Raw genomic sequence first — 18,877 nt, forward strand, 5'->3', positions numbered from 1 at the left:
GCTGGGGACATAGTTCACTTGCTAGAGTTTATCCTAGCTCCACATACACTAGGCATGGTGGTTGCACACCTATAATCCCAGCACTCTGGATGTATTCAGGAGGATCAAAAGTTTAGCATCAGTGGTTGGAGACACAGCTCTGTGGTTAAGACTTTTAATTACTCTTACAAAAGGACCCAAGTTCTGTTCCCAGCACCCATGTCACCTCACAATAGCCTTTAATTCCAGTCCCAGGAGAGTTAATACCCTCTTTTAGCCTCCGTAGGCACTAGAATTCATGTGTATATATTCAAACAGGAATACCATACACATAGTTTGAAATAAAAATAAATCTTAAAAAACAACAACAGTCAGTCACATATAAAATCTAAGGCTCACCTGGGCTACACATGACCCAGCACATCTTTAGTTCCAGCTATTGGGAGGCAGAGGCAGGTAGGTCTCTGAGTTCAAGGCCAGCCTGCATAATGAGACCCTGTCTTGATGGTGAAGAAATAAATCTTTTTTTTTTTTTTTTTAAAGAGCACAGATGGCTGCTGCTTTTTTTTAAAACAAAACAAAACAAAAAAAACCTCTATTTCAGGTTAAACCCAGGGTCTCACACAGCAAGGGCTCTAGTCACCATCCCCAGCCTTCTTGTTCACTTTTTATTTTGGCAAGGTCTAAGTTGCTGAAGTTCAGGTCTTGAACTTGCCATCCTCCAGCCTCAGCTTCCTCAGCAACAGTGAACAGTTAGTCCAGATATTGGAGAACTTTTTTGCCTGAAGGGCCTGACATCATTTTGTTCTCTGAATCCTCCTCCAGCCATTCTTTCTCGTACATTTCTGCATATGCTCAGAGCCCTGAGCCTTTCAGAAACTCAGATCACTACAGCCCAGCTCCTACGCAGAAGAACCTCATCAGCGCCATCTGTCTACAGATGGTGTCAATAGCATCCGTTTAATAGCCTAGGTGGGCTTCAGTCTTGCTATGTAGCCTAGGGCGACCTGGATCTCCTGACCCCCTCTCCCCCCCCCAAAAAAAAACCCAGCCTCCACCTCCCGAGATTACAGCTTTAACCACCATGCCTGGATGGTACTGTGAAAATCAGAGCTTCTTGCTTGCTAGGTTAAGTACCAACTGCACATCCCCAGTTCTATTTTTCAGTGTGTGTATGTTGTTTCTCTCCTTCCAACACGTAGTTTCTGGAGATAAATTTCAGATCAAGGTTTGGTAGCAAGCGCCATTACTCGCCGAGCCACCTCATCAGCCCCTCTTCCACCTCCGGTTTTTAAATAATGGCTTCTACCACTGAAAGTAGAAACACTTCCCCGCGGCTCCTGTCAGGCAATGGAAGCTTTAAACTTTGCGCCCCAATTGTTTGATTATCCAAGAAACTGATGTCACACGATTGATGCATTTTTTTTTTTTAATTTTGCATATAACACTTCAACAACCAAAGCCCGATTCCCGTCCTGAAACACTCCTGCCTTTCCAGGTTGCCTTAAATAAGGTTGAGAAGAGAGTTTTCACGAGACTTTCAGGGGCCCGGGTCTTAGTGGTCAGGAAGGGGAAGATAAGAAAAAGTAGGCACCGATTCCTCCGTAGTCTCTGTCCTCTAGCCATGCCCTTCCACTGTGGCTGTAAGGTACCACTTCCGAGGACAGCAACGATCAGAGGCAGTAATCCGGCAGCAAAATCAGGCAGCTACTGGCCTAGCCCGGCCTGGGGTCCTCAGCGCCGCAAGTGCGAGGGGCGGAGACTGGCTTTTGATTGGACCAATGTGGAGGCGTGGACACAGCTCCGCCCCACCTCTTACTAACCCCCCCCCCCACACACACACACACAAGATAAAATAGGCTTCGCGCCCTGGTGCTCGAAATTATTCGTGCTGTGGGCGTGGCATATGTTTGTTTACACGCTTCTATTGGTTGGATTTGAATCGGGCCGAGCGGGTGGGCTTCGGAGGCGTGCCCTCGGAGGGCGGGGCGGGCGGTTGACAGCTCTTAGAGTAAGGGAACGCTAATGATGATGGGATTTCGGATCTGAAGAATCCCTTTGGGGTGTTTGTCAGGTTCCTTAATCAAGGCCAGCCAAGAAACTGAGGTGCATGTTTTCGTAAAAATTCCTAAAACAAAACAAACAAACAAACAAAAAAACCCATGAATATGTTTTAAAAAGCAGATGCAATCTAGCTGCCCAACAATGAAGGACTCTGAAATCAGCTATGATCCAGGCCCACAGTGGGACAGGAAGTCACTGTAATAAACAAGGAAACCGCGAAGTGACACAACAGCTTTTGCAACCACTCAAGGAGAAGGGGAGTTCTATAAATGCCAAAAGTATGGATGAAAAGACACAAATAATTTGCTGATGAATTGCACAGAATAACTTACAAAATGGAAATGAATGGACAGGAGTTGGGTGGATCCTAGGTCATTTTGTAACTGTTTTTGTTTGTTTTTATTTGGTTTGGTTTTTAGAGACAGTGTTTCTCTGTGTGGCCCTGGCTATCCTGGAACTTATTCTGTAGACCAGAGTGGCCTTGAATTCACAGAGATTCGCCTGCCTCTGCCTCCCCAATGCTGGGATCAAAGGTCTGTGCCACCACTGTCCACCTCATTTTGTAATTTTGTAAAGTTAGAAATTTGTATCGCCTACTTAAATAAATATACTGTAAATTAAAATAAATAAAATATAAATTTAAGCCAGGCACGATGACACACACCTTTAATCCCAACACTCTGAAAGCAAAGGCAAGTAGATTTCTGTGAGTTCAAGGCTAGCCTGGTCTACACAATGAGTTCCAAGACAGTAGGGGCTATGCAGAGAAAGCCTGTCTTAAGAACAAAATTATTATTATTATTATTATTATTATTATTATTATTATTATTACAAATTAACTTCTGAAGACCAGGTCTTAGTTCTTGTGTGAGAAAATTACACAGCGGAAGTGTAAATGTATTTATTAACCATCGGCCACCACTGCTGGAGCAGAGCCAAAGAAGAGAGTGGATTTATTATTTATAGTAGGAGTAATACCTTTTATCTTCTTTTTTTGTTTTTAAAGATTTATATATTTATTTATTTAATGTATTCACCATTGCTTTCTTCAGACACACAAGAAAAGGGCATCGGATCCTATTAACAGATGGTTGTGAGCCACCATGTAGTTGCTGGGAATTGAACTCAGGACCTCTGGAAGAGCAGTCAGTGCTCTTAACCACCGAGCCATCTCTCCAGTCCACCCTTCATCTTCAAAGGACACATTCCAAGCCTTCTGTGGATGCCTGAAAACAGATATTACTAAACATTTAATAGTCCTTTTCTCAATTATTTTGAAATAGGGTCTCATGTAGCCAAGGCTAGCCTTGGAAATTGAGAACAAGTTGGTCTACCTGAGTAGTTGGTGAGTTCCAGGACACAGAGAAACCCTGTCTTCAAAAACATACATTCCTGATTCTCTGCCTCTACCTCCCAAGCACTAAAACCTTGGGTGTCACCAGATTGAACCTGGAATTTTGTGCCTGCTAACAAGAGCTCTTCCATGGGTTGTTACTCTGTAACCCATGCTAGGCTTCAAGTCACTATGTAGCCCAGGCTGGCCTCTCATTTCTAGCAATCTTCCTGGGTCAGCCTTCACATTTCCAAGACTACAGGTGTCTGACACTTGCCAAGTTTGTCTTCTGTTTCTATTTTTAATTCTATACAGGTGTCTATGATAAAATTTAACTTATCAATGAGTCATTGTGGTCCTTTAATGAGATGTCTCCCATATTCTCCAGTATTTTAATACTTGGTCCCCAGTTGGATGGCCCTGTTTGGCTAAGTTTGGGAGGAAGCGTAGATTTGCTGGAAGGAAGTAGCTTTGAAGTTTCAAAAGATTGTACCATGCCCAGTTTGTTGTCCCAGCTTCCATGTCCAGTGCTGAACCTACTTTCAACTTCCCTTCCCTGATGTGAGGATGATGGACTCTCATTCTTCTGGAACCAGAAGCTAAAACAAACAAACAAACAACAACCCCCTCAAACCAAACCAAACCAAACCAAAACAACTTTCACAGCAATAGAAAAGTAACTAAGCCAGGCCCTTGAAAGAGATTTACATAACGTGGGTGTAGTAGCACATGTCTTTAATCCCAGAACTTGAGAGATAGAAGCAGGTGGGTTTCTGTGAATTGAGAACAAGCTGGTCTACATGGGGAGTTCCAGGACAGCCAGGGCTACACAGAGAAGCCCTGTCTCCAAAAACATACATATATACATACATACATACATACATACATACTAGCAAAATACATACATTATAACAATATACTTAATAAAAGTTACTTTGAAGTTAACCGATTTTTTTGTGTGTGTTTTCTCACTATGTCACTTGGATTGAAACTCACCATGTAGATCAGGCTGGCCTCATATTTATCAAGATCCACCTTCATCTGCCTCCCAACTTCATGCGCAACCACATCCAGCTTCACTAATTTTTATATTTTATTTTCATTTCTTAAATGACACTTTGCATCTGTGCATGTCCGTGTCCCTGTGTGTCCATGTGTGTGTGTATCTGTGTTCCTCTGTGTGTGTGTGTGTGTGTGTGTGTGTGTGTGTGTGTGTGTGTGTGTTGTGGGCTCGCTATTGAGCTGTAAACATTCATTCCCTCTTTCCCTTATATTGGTGTGCAGACTGAACTCCAGTCTTTAGCCCTGTTAGCAGGAGCCTTTTATTGATGAGCCATCTTGCCAGCCTTGGGATTTTATTTTTGCTTTTTAAGATTTATTTGTATTGTTATTTATGTATATGCCTGTGTGTTTGTGAGAATAAATGCTTGGAGTGTGCAGATACCCTTGAGACCAGAAGAGGTCACTGGATCTCTTGAAGCTGGAGCTATAGGCAGGTGTAAGTTGCTGGAAGCCAAAGTCAAGTCCTCTAGAAGGCTTAATCACCAAGTCACTTTCCTAGGTCTTCTCCCCAAGCTCCCCCTCCCAGCCCCCAAAATGAGGTTTCTCCATGTAGCCCTGAGTGTCCTGAAACTCACTCTGTACACCAGGCTGGCCTCAGGCTCAGAGATCTGCCTGAGTCTGCTAAATCTCACCATGGGGCTGGAGAGGTAAGTCAGCTGTTAGGAACACTGGCTGAACTTCCAGACAACCCAGGTTCAGTCCCCAGTGGTTCACAAATATCTCACGGTGATCCATCTGCTTCTACCTCTCCAGTGATGGGATTATTGGAGTGTGACATCATACCCAGCCTAAGTAAATATTTCAGAAACAAACAAACAAACAAACCAAAAGGAATAGTTGTGGTAGGAGTAAGGTTGTTGAGAGGAGGAAGAATGAAAATTAGGCCCTCGGATTGGTAAATATGAGTATGAGGGTTCTGGAGGTTGTGAGACTGAGGCCAGCTTGCAAATGGTGGTTAGCATAGCACCAGAGAGTACATGAAAAATGTTCAGCATCATTAGTCATTAGGGAAGTAAAACCACACTGTGGGAGCAATACACACAATGTGTGTGTGTGTGATTATAGTCAGATGGTGTGATGCCATATGTCTGCTACCCTACTGCGGGGGAGGGAGCAGAGACAGGTGGACCTCTGGGGATTGCTAGGTAGACTAGTGAGCAAGTTTCAGGTTTAGTTAGAGTCCCTGTCTCTCACACACACAAAAAAGACAGAGAGCAATACAGAAAGACACTAGATGTCAACCTGTCTTCCATACATACATGTCCTGGCATCTGCATGCACATGTGAATGTGGGTGTGCACATGCACACACACATACACACATACACACACACACACCCCACATATACCACACCACACATATACACACATACATACATACACACATACATACACACCACACACACACACATGCATGTACTCGAGTGTGCGAGCACACACACTGATGGTTAGTGTTAATTGTCAATTTGACAGTATCCAGAATCACCTAGAAGTCAAGACAGACCTCTGGGCATAGTCTCTGACCAGACTATCTTTTTTTTTTTTTTTTTTTTAACCTTTTGTTTTTAAATTCCATTAACAAATTCACACAAAATGTTTCAGATCAATGCTTTTTAAAATATTTTACTTTTTATATGCATGAGTGTTTCACATGCATTCATATGTGTACACCACACAAATGCAGTGTCTTTGGAGGCCAAAATCAGGTCCTCCAGAGCCAGAATTCCAAGCGGATGTGAGTTGCCTGGGTGCTGGGAACCAAACTCTAATCCTCTGGAAAAGCAGTATGTGCTGTTTAACAACTGATGAGTTAATCTTACAGCCCAAATTATTCTTGTATTCTTAAAGCTCTATTTATTTTTATTTTATGTGTATGGGTGTTTTGCCTGTATTATATGACTGTGAATTACATCACCTACCTGAATGCAGTGCCCATGGACAACCAAAGAGGGCGCTGGATCCCCTAGAACTACTCTTTTAAAAATATTTTTTCTACCTCTCCCACAATTCCGCACGCGCTGGAGTGTGCCCGTGTGTGCCCGTGTGTGCCCGTGTGTGTGTGTGTGTGTGTGTGTGTGTGTGTGTGTGTGTGTGTATTCTGGTGTTTTGAGACAGGGTTTCCTGTATCTCAAGCTGCTCTCAAGCTCAGTATAAACCAAGGAGGTCCCTGAACTCTTGGTGTTCCTGTCTCTACTTCCTGTGTGCCGAGATTCAAAGTGTGCTTCACCACACATGGCTTGACATCAGCTTTTGAAAGTAGTTGGACCCTAGAGCTTGGGTCCTAAAATAGCTTCCCCTGGGAGGCAGACAGGGAGGAGAAGATGGGTTGTGCTCTGTGCTCCACAGATGGGTAGCAAGGATTTCCAAACGATGACTTCTCCCTGCTTGGGAAGAGCAGGCTGGGTCAGTGGAGGAGGGCATATCAGGCCACACCAGCTCAATTCTTTCCAGTTTACTGGGAGAGACTGTCCCATGCTCACCAAAGGTCTAAGGTTTCAAATTCAAGTAGAACCCATCAGGCTGGCATAGTAGTTTCCTCCTGTTGGTTCAGCCAGCCTGGAGAAGACAGGAAGCTGAAGTTTGGTCGGACGAGTACCTGGGAAGACCAGTTATGAGGAAGCTAAGGGTGCTTACAGGAAGTGATTCAAAAGATGAGTCACCAAAGGAGGGGCCGAGCAGTGCCCAGGAGAAGATAGCCAAGAAGAGGCCTGTGCTGCTGGAGCTGGTCTTTACCTTGTACATTGTACGATTGTTTTTCTATTTCCTTGGTCCTTCCTTGTCAGTGACCACACTGGTAGGTTTCTCCAAGGCCTGACATTCTCAGAATGCAAATATGGGGTACCCTAAGCCTTTCCTCTTCTGCCCTGTCTCCCCAATATGCTCATGTGGCTGAAGGACCCATGGATAACTTGCTCTACTGAAACTATGCTCAGGGCACTGGAGAGACAGCTCAGTTATTAAGAGCAATGGATATTCTTCCAGAGGACTTAGGGTTTGATTCCCAGTACCCATATGATGGCTCACAACCATCTGTAACTTCCGTTCCAGGGCATCTGATGTCCTCTCTGACCTCCACAGGAACTAGGTACACATTAACACATGCAAGCACAACACTCATACATGTGAAATAAATAAATCTTAAAAAGTTTAAAGACAAACAAGCCAAAGAAATAACCAGGAAAAGCTGAGGGTGTCATTTAACTGGTGGAGTGGTTGCCTAACATGAATGATGTCCCACGTTCCATTCCCACTGAACTGGTCTGGTGTTGCATACCTGTACTTCTAGCACTAGGGAAGTAGAAGAGGATCAAAAGGTCAAAGTTATCCTCCTACCTAGTGAGTTTGAGACCAGACACAAGACTGGTTGGAAGAAATCTCTCTAAGACTGTGATCCAAAATTAACTCTTCTCCCATATATGGTTTCTGTTACATGTTTTGTCACATGATACAAACACCATGTTCATATTTCCCCATCTTCTCCCCACTTAGCTTAGGGTATAACAGTTCTGTCTATGGCCATCTGAATATGTGCTGGAGACTGTTTACAACATGGTAGACCAGAGAGTAGAGAAGGACTGTAACTAGGGGTCTGTCTGCCAGTGACCTACTTCTGACAAATAGCTGTCCCCTCAAAGTGTCATCACTTTGGCTTCCCCAAACAGTGCCATCTGCTGAGAAAGAAGTACACAACACATGTGTTTGCAGGGGACCATTTTTAATTCAAATGCTAATGGCTGTATGTGTTAAATAAAACCACAGATGGGGCTGGCAGGATGCCTCAGTGGATAAAGGTGCTTGCTGCCAAGCCCAAGGACCAGAGTTCAATCCATGGGATCCACATGGTAAAAGGAGAGAACTGACTGACACAAGTTGTCCTCCACACAAATGCTGTGTATGTGGGAGCCCCTCCAAAATAAACAAAATGTGATTTTAAATATACAGAAGAAATCCCCTCACTCTCCTCTGTGTGTGTGTGTGTGTGTGTGTGTATCTCCGAGGCAGAGATGCACACTCTAATACTGACTAACTCTGAGCTCCATTCCCAGCTCTCCACATTGTGTTTTGAGACAAAGTCTCTCTCTAACCTAGAGATCACTTAATGGCCAAAGAGCTTCAGCAATCCAGCCTTCCTAGAACTGGGATTTCAGGCACCAGTAGTTGTGCTTGGCTTTTCACATGGCTACTGGAAATCTTAGCCCAGGGCCTGATGCTTGATCAGCAGGCATTTTATCCACTGAGGCATCGCCTGGATCCCTCCCACAGAATGAATTTTAATGTTTTTGATTTCGTATATTTTTAGATTTATTTATTTTCTGAGTTATTTTGAATGCAGTTATTTATGTATTGTGCCTTGTGCTCAAGAAGTCAGAAGAGGTCATTGGATCCCCTGTAACTGGAGTTACAGATGGTTGTGAACTATGTGGGTGATGGAGACTGAATGTGGGTCGCCTGCAAAAGCAACAAGTGCTCTTAATGGCTGAACCATCTCTTCGGCCCCATGAATTTTATGTTCAATGAATGGATTTCAGTTCTGGTCAAAAACAAGTCTCAACTTCATTATAGAAATTCTGAACAAAATGGTTCCATCTGGGCCAGTGAGATGGCTCATCAGGTAAAGAGGCTTGCCAACTAAGTTTGATTTGTTAACTGGAACACCCATGGTGGAAAATGTGAACTAACTTTGGAAATTTATCCTCTGTCCATTATACATACACTGTGGCATACTGGAGTACCTGTGCTTGTCACACACACACACACACACACACACACACACACACACACACACACTAAATGAGTGAGTTAAAGTTTTTAAAAAGATGTCTCTGCTGAGCTAAATTTTGAAGCCAAGACAGGTCCAGAGAGACACACATGTGAATGCTTGTCAGCTTGTCTGTCCTGTGTCTGACCCTCTCATACCTATCAGGGCCACTAGATTTAGTACATCACTAGACACACACTGGAGTCCTAGCAAATACTGTTGAACTGTTGGCTCATTCAAAGAGTTGAACATCAATCAACACAAAACAAAATTCTTTTGAAACAGGAATCTCAATTTTCTCAGAGTCTCTATACTGGTTTCCTCAATAAGCGCACAGATTTATGTTTTTGTTTTGCTTTTTTTTTTTTGGTTTTTTGAGATGAAGTATCTCTATGTAGCCTTGGCTGTCCTGAAACTCCCTCTGTAGACCAGGCTGGCCTCAAACTTAGACAACCCGCCTGCTTCTGCCTCTCAAGTGTTGGGATTAAAGGTGTATGCCACTACCACTCCACTAAGATTTTTTAAAAATTTTTTATGTGCATTGATGTTTTGCCTGTGTGTATGTCTGTGTAGGGGGTGTTAGATCCCCTGGAACTAGACTTACATACAGTGTGAGCTATGACATGAGAGCTGGGAATTGAAACTGAGTTCTCTGGAAGAACAGCCAGTGCTCTTAACCACGGAACCATTTCTTCAGCCCCCATATTTATGTTTTTTAAAGAAAGTTTTTTTGTTTTGTTTTGAGGATTTTTTTTTAATTGGAGCTGGAGAGATGCCTCAGAGTTCAAGAGCTCTTGCTGCTCTTGCAGAGGACTAGAAAACCTGGAGAGATGGCATGGTGGTTAAAAAGAGTGTATTGCTCTCGAAGAAGACACGAGCTATTGTATCTGCCTGATATGGAGGCTATGGACCAAACCCTGGTCTTCTGCAATGGCAACAAACTCTAGCCACTAAGCCATCTCTGCAGCACCAAATCTGTATTTTTAAGCATTTTTTAAAATAAATTGTAATGTGTACATCTCTGTGTGTTTATGCATGTGTGCCACAGTGTGTATGTGGAGGTTACAGGATAACTTTGGGAGTTGGTTCTCTCCTCTCTTTCCACCATGTAATTCAGGGATGGAAATAGATCAAGTTTAAAAAATTGATCAAGAACAGAGGGGAAGGACTGTAATCAAAGTGACTTCAGGTGCTGAGGCAGGAGGATCATCTGAGGCCAGCCTGGGCTACAGAATATGACCATGCCTGAAATTTTTTATTAAAGGGAGCTGAGGAGATATCTCAGTGGTAGAGCACCAAGGCAGAATTTACCACTAAGGACCTGACCTCGGCAGCAAAGAACTTCTCTAGAATCTCCCCCAGTGAGGGGCTGGGGGCATGAGCCAGTGGTAGTGCCCCTTCCTAGAATTTCTGAAGGCTGGGGATGTGGTTCAGTGCAAAAGCGCTTGTCTCACAATGAACGAGGCCCCGGATTCAATCCATGATATTGTTATAAAAATAAAAATATAAATAAATACATAAATAAATAAGCCAGTCCTGCAACTCCTGCAGCAGGCACATGATCTCGGCTCCCAGGGATCAGCCTGCCCACGAGCATGCACAGAACAGCGTTAGTAGTCTCCATCACTCAGGGAACACTGCTGTCACCAGGGATCTATACTGGAGGGTGTCCAGTGCTCCCAGGCATTGTTTTAATGAGAACTCAGTTCTTCTATCACGCCCCTCCCCCTGCCGCCTTTCCCCTTTCGCCCCTTTTCCCTGTCTTCCAACCGCCCGCCTCCCAAAATGGCGACCAACCGCCTCCTTTCCCGCCCTGTGGCGGGTCACATGACCTCCACGGGTCCAGGCCCGCAGAAGCCACGCCCCATTCCCCTAAGCCTCCCGGAGTCTGGCCCAGGGGCACGCGCCACGAGCCCGGGCCGCGCGTGCCTCGCTCGCTCGCTCGCGACGACGCCGGGCCATGCTTGCGCGCCCACACCGTGGCAGGCGCACGCGCCAGGGGCAGGGACCGGGCTGCGCGTGCGCGCCGGGCGTCGTCCGGGCGCCTCGCGGCTGACGGGCGGCCGCTGGGAAGGCCCCTCGAGGCGCGAGGCACGAGGCCCGGCGCGCGAGCCCCCGGGGGCGGGTAAAACCCGGTTGCTGCTGCCCTTGCCCCTTTCCCCTTTCCCCTTTCTCCCTAGCCCTGCCTGCCTGCCCTTTCCTCTCACCTCAACCCCTCTTCACCCTCTCCTTGGCTTCATCTTCCTCCCTGAGCGCGGGCCTGTGTGGCTCCTGTCCAAGGACGCCGCTCAGCTCCGCGTCGCGCACGCTCCTTCTGCACCCCCGCAGCCCCTTTCCTCCTTGGAGAAGACTCTTGGGGTGCCCCCGGCCCGCTGCACCCACCTTTATTTCCTACCCGGTCCCTGCCAGATCCCCCAACTGCCCCCTCGCAGTGCCCCAGCTCGCGCCGCGGGCCCTACCCGACCTCTGCGCCTTCTGCACCGCGGCCTTGCATTCTCAGGCCCCTCTGCTGACCGCCCCCTACCTCCTCAGGTGTCCCTCTTTGGGGGACCCAGATGTATCTCTTTTCGAGGATCTTCCAACACGAACATCAAACTCTCCTCTCTTCCTTGATCATGCCTCTCCCTGTGCTTTTTCTAGCAAAAGTACTATTTTTTCAGCCAAGCTCTCCCTAGTTTCCAGCAAAAAAATATTATCTAGGCTACAATCTCCCCTTTTGGAATACTTACACAATTATAAGAAACCATCTTATGTTTTTTCCAGTTTCTCTTCTAATGTGTTTCCCTCTCTAACCCTCCCTTCTCACTTTTCCAACAAAAATTCCTTTTCATCAGTTCTGCCCCAATTAGATTTTGCCCCACAAGACCCTCTAGGATCCTCTTACCTGGCTGGGGTGGTGGGAAAGGAATAAGTTGGTTTTTTTTTTTTTTTTTTTTTTTTTTTTTTTTAGACATAGTAATTTCTTCCACATTTTTCTCTCCAGCTTAGTATTGCTTCACTTCCTCCCCAAACTGTCTTTCTCCTCAGTTTCATACCTGTGTCCTTGCTTGTTTTGAGACCCAAGTTCTGACTTCCCCTGCTTTTCACTACCTGTTTTCAGGGCAAAAGATATTGGATGAGTTTTCAAAAATGACCACCTCACCCTTCCAGGAGGAGATAGTGAAGGCCTGATTATCACCTGAAACCCCTTCCCGGTGGGGCCTAAGCCAGGCCCTCCTGTTTCCTGGAGAGTCACTCACTTGCTTTTCTGGTGAGTTTTCTTCTTTTGTACCTGTTCAAAGGCACCTGCTGTGTTGTGTGGATCACTTTCCAGCCTTTCTGAGCATCCTTGCACTAGTGTGAAGACCATACATGTTGCAAGCAAAATCAGCAGAAGGATAAGTGTAAGCATAAGAAAGTCATTGGAAGAGAACACAGGGCATTTGCTAGCTGACCTCTTCTGAGGAACGCAGACTTTTATCAGATTGAAGTATGTTTTTGTTGAAGATGTTCATTGCAAACAAACAAACAAACAAAAAAAAAAAGAAACTTTTTACCTTTTCTGCCAGATCAGGGTAACAACTCATCCCTACGGGGACAAGCAAGTGAGAGATCATACTAGTAGGGATTATGGCAATTCAAATTGTATTCTCTTCATTGAGTGATGGCAGCTAGTGCAGGTAAGCCAAGCAAAAATACCAGTCCAAGTTTGCAAGAACTTTGGTTTTAGATGAGGCCTCTGGTTTATTAACTGTCTCTATGTGAAAGTTAAATTACTAATGCTAGCAATGAATTTAATAGTTTAAATGGCAGGAGCTGGAAAGATGGCTTATTGGCTAAGAATACTGGCTGCTTTTCCAGAGAATCAGGGGACAATTCCTAGCACTCAAAAAGCTCAGTAACTATCCATTAACCAAGTTGGGGGGAACTAGTGCCACCTTCTGGCCTTCTTGGGCACTGCATGCATATGGTGCAAAGACATATATGCAGGCAAAACACCCATACTCAAAAATTTAAATGGCAGGCCAGGAGATGTATCGCAGGTGTGAGAATAGTTGCCTAGCATGCACGAAGCCCTGATGTGCTCTCCAGCACTACAGAAAACCTGGTGTGGTGGTACACACCTATCCTCCCAATACTTGGGAGATGGAGGCCAGCAGATCAGAAGTTTAAGGTCATTCTTTTCTTTGAGTTTGAAGCATACAAATGAGATAAATATAACCATGTCTCAAGAAAACAGTTAAAAACCTAGAGTATTTTCTACACCAGTAACCCCAGTACTCAGAAAGATTGCTGAGAGTTCAAGGCCAGCCTGGACTTTTTCATGTCTCAAAAAAAAAAAAAAAAAAAAAGATGTGAGACCTCAGAAAATATGTTTTGGGCTGGGTATGGTGGTGCACAGCTTTAATCCTAGCACTGGAAGCAGAAGCAAGCAGATGTCTGAGTTCAAGGCTAGCCTGGACTACATACATAGTTCCAGAACAGCCAAGGCAATATAGAATAACTTTGTCTTGAGGAACCAAGAGTCAGATAGATAGATAGACAGACAGACAGACAGACAGACAGACAGACAGATAGATAGATAGATATGGATATGCCCACCCCCAGATTTGAAGTCTTAGTCTTAGGAAATTTGTTAATTTTGCAGTGCTGGGAATCCAACCCAGGACCTTGAGCATGCTAAGCAAACACTCTGTCACCAGAGGTAGCGTTTTTTCAATTGGAAACACACTTACCAGGCTAAACACCTTAGAGGACTTTTTCTCTTTAGAATAGCAGGTGTTGAACCTCTGATCCTCAGTAACCTGTTAGTTTGGGTAAGGTAGCACATACCAGTAATCTTTAACTAAGGAGGCTAAGGAGGGCTACACAATGGGACACTGTTTAAGAAACAACAAAAACTTTTCATACTCGAGGATCCCAGAGTTTTGATATGAAATATACAGATCAATGTTTTCTATTAGAATTTCAATTAAATTATTGGGTATCTGCATCCAACCTTCTGAGATATTAAATGTATTGAAGGTATTAGCTCAAACATTTCTGGATTTGTAAATTTGCAAATAGTATACCATGCACAAAGCACTAAGTTTGATCCCCAGCATTGCAAAAATTAAGATAGTGACAAGACCTTAGGGAACAGCACAGACACTCAGGAGATTCATAGTTAAATACAGTCAAATGTGGCTTGTTGAAAGTTTGTTTGTTTGTATGAAGTATATATGAGAAGAACTAGATCAGGGCCCAAAAAATCCAAGTGAGCACAGTAGGCCAGGCCTGTAATTCCTCTGTCACTAGAGGCTAGAGATTGCTTGACTCTGAAATCAGATTGGGAAACATAGTAAGACCATGTCAGAAAAACAAGAATAGGCTAGGCATTAGGGGTGCCTGCCTTTAGTCTCAGCAATTGGGGAGGCAGAGGCAGACAGATCTCTGTGAGTGAAAGGCCAACCTGGTCTATGTAGTAAGTCCAAGGCCAGCCAAAGCTACACAGTAGAACCCTATCTTAAAACAAGTAAATAATACATTCTGTTCTTTATGGCAAAGTACAATAATAAATGAACAGTTGCTTATTAATATAAATGACAATTTAAAACTATAAAATAGAAATTTAGTGCAAAGAATAATGTTGGTTTATAATTCTGTAGTCATGTGGAGTCTCATCTGTCTCAGCACTCAGCTGAGACACCATGTCATGTATCTTCACTGAGAATAAACACATGAATACTATCATAAAATAGCTTTGACCACTGAACTTCCCGAAAGATTCTTGGGAGACCCTAGGGGTCTTCTGTATTTACCCTGTTAAAAAAATGTACACCTTTAATCCTAGCATTCAGGAGGCAGAGGCAGGTGGATTTCTGAGTTCTCGGCCAATCTGGTCTACAGAGTGAGTTCCAGGACTGCCAGAGGCTAAACAGAGAAACCCCATCTCAAAACAAAACAAACAAAAAACAAAAATTAAAAACACTGGCTGCTCTTCCAAAGAACTGGGGTTCTATTCCCAGCATCCATAGGGCAGCTCACACCTGTCTGTAACTCCAATTCCAGGGGATCTCACACCCACCCTCACACAGACATACCTACAAGCAAAACACCAATGCACATAAAATAAACATGTTATATTTTTTAAGAAAGAAAAATGTTGTTCTAGATTTTGTGTTTTCCGCCTTTTTGAAACAGGATACTAGGCTGAAACTCATTGTGTACTCTTGAGAATGACCTTGAACCCTTGGTGGTCCTGCCTCCACCCACCCCACCCCACTGACTAGGATTGAGGTGTGTGCCACCACACCCTGATTACTATTCTAGATCTCAGTGCCTCTTTGCATTCTCTGCAAGGACCAACTCCTGGGAAGGAAGGGACTTTGATGTCTCCTTTTCTCCTTTAGTTGACTCAATACCAGGGTTTTCCTTTGTGAGTATCCTTCAGATTCCTTAAACTCTTAGTCCTCTGCCTCAGTTTCCCATGTGCTAGAAATACAGTCATCAGACAAAATCCAGTCTTTAAATAAGTGATCACAGGAAATTAGTCAACCCTCTGGTTAAGACTGTATGGCTGGAGGAGGAGGTCTTCCTTGATTGTTCAACTTCCGAATGCAAGGCAGAACCCAATGTCAGGTGTGGGATGATAGCATAGTGGAGTGCTGAAGTGTCAAGATCAGCGTGCTCAGGGCAGGACTCTAACTCTGCATTGGGATGAGCTATTATCTAGGTTTTCTTTATGTCACCCATGACAAGGTTAAAAATGTAGCACATGCCTCAGAAAGGAGTTGAGGGAACTAAAAATGGTATGAGACTAACCTCAGCAGTACTTGACATATAGTAAGACCTCAAAAATGCCCATGCTGTTATCATGAGAATGATTATTACAAGGGCCTGCCAGGGAGACAAATTGGGACTATGTGCAGAGGAGACTATGAGCCCTGGCTAGAGGACAGTTATACCTGGCTCTGTCCTGTTGTTCACTGAGTATCAAGTCTAATAGTTTTTAAGAGATGAGAGAAATCTGTATTGTGGGGAAAATTCTCTCTAATTGTTCTGGGAATAGAACAAGGACTGTGTATTTATACAAGTGGTTTACTACTGAGCCTTGTCTCCAGACCTTGCTTTTTTTAAGACAATCTCACTATGTAGCTCAGGCTAGCCTTGATTTTATGACCCTGGTGCCCAAGTACTGGGATTACAGCAAACACCACTGTGCCTGGGAAAAATATCTCTTCGTTTTTTAAACAAAAGTATAGGCCAAAGAAAATGGTCTATAGTTTATAATATACCCTATTTATTCATTAGTATGTAGTTTGACACACGGTTTCATGTCGACTTGCTATATAATAACTAAGGCAGGCCTTGAACTCTAGATCCTTCTACTTATGCCTCCCAAGTTCTGGGATTGCAAACATTTGCTCCCATGCACAGCTTTATTTTATTATAATCATTGTTTGTTTATTTTGAGATAGGTTCTTACTGCATTACTCTGGCTGGCCTAAAATTTACAGTAATCTTTTGTATCTCTTGAGATCACAACTGTGATATCATGTTTGACCTGATGGGCATTTATTTTGGTGGGTGTTATATTTTTAGTGTAAGTTGTACACATGTGTGTTTATGCACTTGTATGACATGACAAGACACATCTTTTTTCAATTGTTCTCTACCTTTATTTTTTTGAGGCAGGTTCTCTCATGAAACCTGAAGCTCATCCATTCAGTTAGGCTGGCTGGCTAATAAGATTTAGAGACCTTGTCTCTACCCTATCCCCAACCCCTCCACTCATAGGGTGTGCCAATGTGCCCATCGCTTTATAATCATTCAGGGATCCACACTCAGGCTGTCATGCACACACCAGAAACACTTTACCAACTCAGCCCTCTACCCAGCTTGTGATAGGCCTCTTTTAAAAGAAAAAAAAAGCATTACTTTGAATCCCCAGTGTTGAATTAAACTGTTTTCTAAACCATTCAACAAGGCATTCATGATGCTAAAACAAGACTTATGGTTTTAAAGCTCCCAGCCTTTATGCAGCTATAAAGCCAAAATTAATTTGCAAATGAAATGCAAACAAGGTAGCCCAGCCAGTTTAATCAGATTGCATACACTAATTTAATGAGGGGATGGCTATCTTTATCGATGCATCTTTAATGTTCCAGGAAAGGGCTCCCTTGCTGATTGCTCTGCTGGCCCTTTCTGACTTTAGCCAATACTCTACAGTGCCTCAATTCTCCAACCCCCTTTCTCATTTTTTTAAAAAAAAAATTATTTCATTTATATGAGTACACTGTAGCTGTCTTTAGACACACCAGAAGAGGACATCAAATCCCATTACAGATGGTTTTGAGCCACCATGTGGCTGCTGGGAATTGAACTCAGGACCTCTGGAAGAGCAGTCAGTGCTCTTAACTACTGAGCCATCTCTCCAGTCCCCCCCCCCTTTCTCATTTTTTAAAAGATTTATTTTTGTGTATGTGAGTATATGTGCACATGCGTGTACAGGTGCCTGTGGGGTCCAGAAGAGGTCACTGGATCACTTGTACCTCAGTTAGCTGAATCTACTTGTATTCTCTTCTCTTTATTCTGCAACAGTCAAAGCAGTGCTGCTTTCTAGATAGAGAACAAAGACAGATTAGAAAGTAGTGCTTCCTTCTAAGGCAGCAGTTCTCAACTTGTGGATATCAAACCCTTTAATTGGGGGTTGAACAACTCTTTCATAGGAGTAACATAAGACCAACATAAAATACAGATATTTACATTATGATTCATAACGGTAGCATAACATAAATTATAGTTAAGAAGTAGCAATGAAAATAATTTTTTTCAAAACAGGATTTTTCTATTCTCAAAATCACTCTGTAGACCAGGCTGGCCTCAAACTCTGAGATCTGCCTGCCTCTGCCTCACCCCTACCTACCCTCTCCCACAACAAAAATAATTTTATGGTTGGGGGGACAGCAAAACATGAGGAACTGTATTAAAGGGTTGCAGCATTAGAAGGGCTGAGAGCTGTTCTAGGGGTCATGCAGTGATTCACATATTACTAGACCCTTTTCTTTTAGATTATCTTCAGAGTATAAACAGAAAGTTATGAGATTATTATTTAGAAGCAATATGGGTGGTCTCATTCCTAGCACTTAGGAGGTACAGGCAGGAAGATTATGAGTTCCAGGCCACTACATAGCAAGTTAAAAGTCTCAAATTTCTTATAATGAAGGACCTATAGCTAGTGAGAACCCATACTAGCCCAGCTTTTTATATGGATCTAAACTCTGGCTCTTAGGCTTGTACAGCAAACACTTTATACTAAACCATATCCTCGCTCTTCTTCACATTAGTTTTTTTTTTTTTTTTTTTAACAAAGTCTTCCCGAACTTGGAGCTTATCAATTTGGTTAGACTGGCAAAGCAGCAAGCCCCAGATTTGCCTGCATTACCTCCCAACATTGTGATCACAGGTGTGCACTGCCAGGTACACTGCCATACCTGGCTTTTTATGTGAGTGCTAGGAGTTGAAATCAGGCCCTCATGCTTGATCAGTTCTGTTCTGTCAGTTCAATAGTAAGGTAATGACAAAGATTCTGTTGGTCTTAGGTTACTCCTGTGACAGAGTTGTTCAGCCTCCAATAAAAGGGCTCAATATCCACAAGAAATAACCCAACAACCACCAAACCAAAACAACCAGTGTTTGCAGCTGACCCCTGTCTGAGTA

General features: G+C 43.6%; 1 protein-coding gene across 8 annotated transcripts in view; it reads left to right on the forward strand.

Moving 5' to 3' along the window:
* Positions 1-18,877, forward strand: part of Znf541 (zinc finger protein 541) — a 48,387-nt gene that overhangs the window by 2,565 nt on the left and 26,945 nt on the right. Inside the window, exon 1 of one of the 8 annotated variants that reach the window (XM_076927301.1) lies at positions 12,287-12,446. The exons of the other annotated variants lie outside the window; for them this stretch is intronic. The gene's annotated coding sequence lies outside the window, so the exon portion shown is untranslated. Of the gene's footprint in view, positions 1-12,286; positions 12,447-18,877 lie in introns of those variants that run through there. 8 annotated transcript variants of the gene reach the window in all.

This window comes from Arvicanthis niloticus, chromosome 29 (genome assembly GCF_011762505.2).
Source record: "Arvicanthis niloticus isolate mArvNil1 chromosome 29, mArvNil1.pat.X, whole genome shotgun sequence".
NCBI lineage: Eukaryota > Metazoa > Chordata > Mammalia > Rodentia > Muridae > Arvicanthis > Arvicanthis niloticus.